The sequence below is a fragment of the Myotis lucifugus genome, unplaced genomic scaffold (genome assembly GCF_000147115.1).
Source record: "Myotis lucifugus unplaced genomic scaffold, Myoluc2.0 scaffold_57, whole genome shotgun sequence".
Taxonomy (NCBI): domain Eukaryota; kingdom Metazoa; phylum Chordata; class Mammalia; order Chiroptera; family Vespertilionidae; genus Myotis; species Myotis lucifugus.
Genome location: NW_005871105.1, coordinates 4232823 through 4238835, shown reverse-complemented (window position 1 = coordinate 4238835; position 6013 = coordinate 4232823). Strand labels below are relative to the sequence as shown.

Here is a 6013-nt window from a genome sequence, read left to right as displayed (position 1 = left end):
AAGATAAGTACCTGCAGTATTAGGAAACCCCATATGGATGCTATTATTTGGCTTCAAGGAAAATTATTAAATTTTTAATCCAAAATATGTTATATACCTGCTAGCTTTTTACCTTAAAATCTCTTTGGAAGACAAACAAATCTAATTCTTCCCTCAGCTCTAACTAAATGCAGCACAAATTACAGTTCCCATTGACGAGGACTTAAATGGAGATGGCTCTTTACTCAGTCTTTCTTTTGTGGATTACACCACAGACATCTTCCCGGGCCAAATTTAAAACACATTTGTTTCAGAGTTTGCCAAGTCGGGTATTATTTTTCAGTTTTAGTGCTATTTGATTTCTGTGTAAAAGAGTTTTCTTGTCTTCACTCCACTCCTTGAAGCCCATTTACTTCTTTTTGTCTCTAATATCTGTTTTCAGCAGAGACAGTGAAAAAAGAATGGGAGATTTGAAGTGGCTCTGTTTTTGTTTTTAAAATATTATGGTTCTTTCTGTAAAATCTCATCAAAAGCTTCCTGCATTATTAGCCATTTCATCCCATTGTAATGGGCATAGTGTATATTGTTTATGGAGCTATTGTAAGTAGCCTGAGAAATGATTCAAATAATACTCGGTGGTGGGAAGGATGTTTCACTATATGTATTTATGAAATGAATGCAATAATATTGCAGTTGTTGACACCAGAATTGCCCCAAATCCATCCATAAAGACAGCCTAACACTTCTTTGGAGTTATATCATTTCTTCTCAAAAGATTAATAGTTCTTTCAGACTTTTTTTGTTTTATTTAGTTTATAGAATTCTTTATCTTAGGAGATCTGTGCATGTAAATAGTTCTTAAATGTAGAGGAAACTCCCTGTAGCCTGGCCTGGTGAATAGTGAAGTCATGTGATTGATATTCCTAAACACACTCTTACCATAGACTGGGGATGCCAGTATGCCAGCAGTCTGAAGGTATAAACTATCAGCCTGGTACGTTTTGCTTCATATCAAACCTCAGGAATTCTCAGGAATCCCCGGTCCACAAATGTTTGCTCAGTTGAATTTATGAGCGAAAACTTTAGAAAAGATGAGTATGGCTCATGGCGGGAATAAAGGCCCACCCACAGCTTCATTTATTTATATAGCTCCTTTAGGAACCCACTCAAAAGACCCCTGAGAGCTGGCATCAAGGTATACTTAAAATTCTCCGAAGACACCCTTCCCCATCCATATTTTAAATTAGAACTTTAAGAAATATACAACAATATTTTTATGATGCAATCTCATAAAAGTGTGAACTTCATATACATTATTTTATTTGTCCATCTCCACAGCTCTGTGGGGTAACTGTTGTCCTTACTTCATACGTTTTAGAAACCTGACAGGAAGATTTAGTGTCTTGCTTATTTTCACATGTTCCATCATATTCATAAATGTTTGCAACGAGTTCAAAAACTCTTCTTAAGAGTTTTCTTACCTATAAGATAGCGAAAATAATACTTAATTCGTGAATTTTAAAATCTTGTTCTTGACAATCAGGAAACAATGACCTAAAACTTGGTTTAAAAAAAGAAAGTAGGAGAAAATATGAATAGAAATCATTTTTCTAATGAGTTTATGGAAAGTTATGTAAGTATATCAGCCTCCAAATTAAGCCACAGGTTTTAAAAAAGGATATTATTATCCAAACTCGTCTTTAAGAACAAGCCTTAAAAGCGCCTTCCTTTATGATAATGTTTAATGAATATCAGAATCCCATTTAAAATATCTTATCTCTGGTTTGAACCCTCATAGCTTTTATCAAAAGCACCATGCTATATAGACTTATGTTGGAATGACCCAAAAAGCATGATAGGGATAGATAAGAATACAACATCATGAGCACTGGATTCTAGTCATGGCCTAGATTTGTAGGCAAAAGCAAGTTATTCAACCCATGTGAGTCTCAGGTCTATGAGGAAGTGATTGACCAGAGGATATTACTCAAAGTTTCTTCAAGTTCTCTACTTCTAAGTAATGTTTTTAGATTATTATAAAGAGACAATAGCCAGACCATATGGAGGGCAGCAGTCAGTGATGGGGTGAATCTGCTCAGTATAGAAGTAAAGCACGTGTAACAAAAAGCAAGTCCACATGGGCTTGGACTTGGCATGGCACCTCTAAGTGCTCTGGAAGAACATAGTTCGGTTTTTTCAGTTCTATTTATACACATACAGTAACATCTTTAAAAGAACGCATCAGAATTCTTGAAAAGAACAAGTAAAAGACTATTTGTGATCTTGAAGGCAATATTCAAGGGGAAATGTATTCTGTTCTTAGATTTTTGAAAAAATTGACGTTTAATAGTATCTTTGGCAAAGGGAAATTTGTGAATAACATGGTATGCAGCTGTGTATGGAAAAATTAAAAATAGAACTGTAATTTGCTCTTAAATTAGAAACACATCTGAGTTTTGTTAACAATTTGAGAGTGATAATAATTTGTTTCTTTTGCTCCTTAATTGTGTATACATGTGTCAGAGAGAAGAAGACGAGAGAAAGAAGGAGAAGGATTAAAGACAGGAGAGGAAGAGAGAAAATATATGACAGCTAAACATAGATATCACAGTTCATATGTTTGCTTCATTCTGCTTACAGTCAGGCTCTCTAAGGTGGGCAGAAGTACTTTGCCCTAAAAGAGAAAATTAGTGAAGTCCTTTCAAAATGAACTAAAAAGGCATCATATTTAAAGAAACCTTCGCGGTATAATCTAATAGTTCCCCAGCTTACCACTGCGTTCACTAACAAGACACACAAATACAAAACCAAAGAATACCATTAGAGAGTCCTGTGAGATGCACACTGAGAAAACTATGCTAGACCCAATTATAGAACCTAAAAGCATACACTGGATTTATTCTTATTACCTGACCCCAGTAAACATTACTGAATGGTCATAATGTTTCTCATTTGTACCATACCCAACTGAGAACAAGCCAGCTTCCCATGCAGAGTCAAGGACATCGTGTCTACAGTGCAAGTCAATGTCGTGCTACTAATCCAGTGGTTCTCAACCTTCCTAATGCCTCGACCCTTTAATACAGTTCCTCATGTTGTGGTGACCCCCAACCATAAAATTATTTATGTTGCTACTTCATAACTGTAATTTTGCTACTGTTATGAATCATAATGTAAATATCTGATATGCAGGATGTATTTTCATTGTTACAAATTGAACATAATTAAAGCATAGTGGTTAATCACAAAAACAATATGTAATTATATATGTGTTTTCTGATGGTCTTAGGCGACCCCTGTGAAAGGGTCATTCGACCCCCAAAGGGGTCGCGACCCACAGGTTGAGAACCACTGTACTAATCTAAGTAATCTAACACATTCTCTAGGAAGTTAATTTGATGCTAAAAATATGAACATTAAGCCCTGACTGGTTTGGCTCAGTGGATAGAGCGTCGGCCTGCTGACTGAGGGGTCCCGGGTTCGATTCTGGTCAAGGGCATGTACCTTGGTTGCAGGCACATCCCCAGTGGGGGGTGTGCAGGAGGCAGCTGATTGATGTTTCTCTCTCATGGATGTTTCTAACTCTCTATCCCTCTCCCTTCCTCTCTGTAAAAAAAATCAATAAAATATATTTAAAAATATGAATATTGCTACTCACATGTGCCCTTAAATATCACAAAATCAGAAAGAGAGAAATTTAAAAATGCATTAACTTTGTCACAATCTCAAATATTATCAAATTAGTTAATTTGATAATATTAAAGGAGTCCTCAGGTCCTAAGGACTCCTTTTTGTTCTATTTCTAAATTGAGGAATTGTGCTACAGTAAACTAGGACGTTAATTTGCATGAGAATAGCCCAGAAGATTGTTAATAAGAACTGTTCATTACCCCTATCCATTTGATTCTGATTCAGTAGATCTGGGTTGGCACCCAGGAATATACACTTTTAATAAGTAATCTAATGTACTTATAGAGTCTAGGAAACTTCATAGTCTGCACCTTGAAAAATGCTGGATGCTTCATTTCTAAGATTCCTTCCAGCTATAAAATGCTTAGGCCTTGTAGAGCAGAAAGTGGTAAAGAGGGCAGAGAAGTATACACGAGTGATGATAGAGGAAGGACACATTATAAAAAATAGATGCAAGATTCACTTATTTGTCAACACATATTGCCAATATGCCACGCAAAATACACATATCTGGTGATAGGAGATGAAAGGGAGCTCCCAATTTGCTGGAGGTGACAGGTAATAAAAATGAAGAGGCAGTAACGTCAGTGCAGTAATGAAGATGGGTCATCATAGACAAGAACTAAAAAGGGGGCGGGTAGAGGTGGTGAGGGGTAAACTGGAAAGGTCTGTCGCATGCTGGCTCCGCCCTGTTCTGGAGGGTGGGGGCAGAGCCGTATATAAGTGCCGTAGTCCTGCGGGACATTCTTTTTCTGAGGGGGTTTGTCACCAGAACACAGGTGTCCTGAAAACCACCACTAAATCAAACCCAAAATGGGAAAGGAAAAGACTCACATCAACATCGAAGTCATTGGACACAGAGATTCTGGCAAGTCTACCACTGGCCATCTGATCTACAAATGTAGTGGGATCGACCATTGAAAAGAACCATTGAAAATTTTGAGAAAGAGGCTGCTGAGATGGGGAAGGGCTCCTGCAAGGATGCCTGGGTCTTGGATGAACTGAAAGCTGAACGTGAGCGTGGCATCTCCATTGATATCTCCCTGTGGAAATTCAAGACCAGCAAGTATTATGTGACCATCACTGATGCCCCAGGATGATTTCAGACATATCTTAGGCTGACTGTGCTGTCCTGATTATTGCTGCAGGTGATTTTGAAGCAGATATCTCTAAGAATGGACAGAACCGTGAGTGTGCCCTTCTGGCTTACACACTGGGTGTGAAACAGCTGATTGTGTGCTAACAAAATGGATTCCACTGAGCCACCCTATAGCCAGAAAAGATACGAGGAAATTGTTAAGAAAATTGGCTACAACCCTGACACAGTAGCATTTGTGCCAATTTCTGGTTGGAATGGTGACAACATGCTGGAGCCAAGTGCTAATAAGCCTTGGTTCAAGGGATGGGAGGTCACCCAAAAATATGGCAATGACAGTGGAACCACAATGCTTGAAGCTCTGGATTGCATCCTGCCACCAAGTCATCCAACTGACAAGCCCCTGTGTCTGCCCCTCCAAGATGTCGACAAAACTGGCAGTATTGGTACTGTCCCTGTGGGCACCACGTGGAAACTGGTGTTCTCAAACCCAGCATGGTGGTCACCTTTGCTCCAGTCAATATTACAACTGAAGTCTATTAAATACACCATGAAGCTTTGAGTGAAACTCTTCCTGGGGACAATGTGGGCTTCAATGTCAAGAACATGTCTGTCAAAGATGTTCGCCATGGCAGTGTGGCTGGTGACAGCAAAAGTGACCCACTAGCAGAAGCAGCTGGTTTCACAGCTCAGGTGATTATCCTGAGCCATCCAGGCCAGGTCAGTGCTGGAGATGCACCTGTGCTGGATTGTCACACAACTCATAATTGCTTGCAAATTTGCTGAGCTGAAGGAGGCCCCCATCATCCTCACCTCTTGATAGTCTCATCCTTGTATAATTCCCTCATCTTGAGTAGGGGTGAGATCTTTGACTTATTTCTAATAACTTCAGTACAGCAATGATTGGGTGTACATAAATTACATGTGTATAATTATGTTACATAAAAGTATACTGCCTGTCTTGATGAAAGACTGTCTCTCCCTCGCTGGTTTTGAGGAAGCAAGTGGCCATATTGGAAAAGTCCACAGGGCAAAGGACTGAGGGCAGCCCCCAGCAAACAACCAGTAAGAACTTGGGTCCTCGGTCCGCCCACTCACAAGGAACTGAATGCTGCCAGCACCACACGAGCTAGGAAGTGGATCCTTACCCAGTCAAGTCTCAGATGAGAATGCAGCCCCAGCTAACAACCCTGACTGCAGCCTTGTAAGACCCTGAAGAGAGGACTCAGTCACTTCATTCACAGAAAC

General features: G+C 39.3%; 1 pseudogene; it reads left to right on the top strand.

The window, feature by feature from the left end:
• Nucleotides 1–4443: 4443 nt before the first annotated feature.
• Nucleotides 4444–5585, top strand: LOC111826149 (annotated as a pseudogene).
• Nucleotides 5586–6013: the final 428 nt, after the last annotated feature.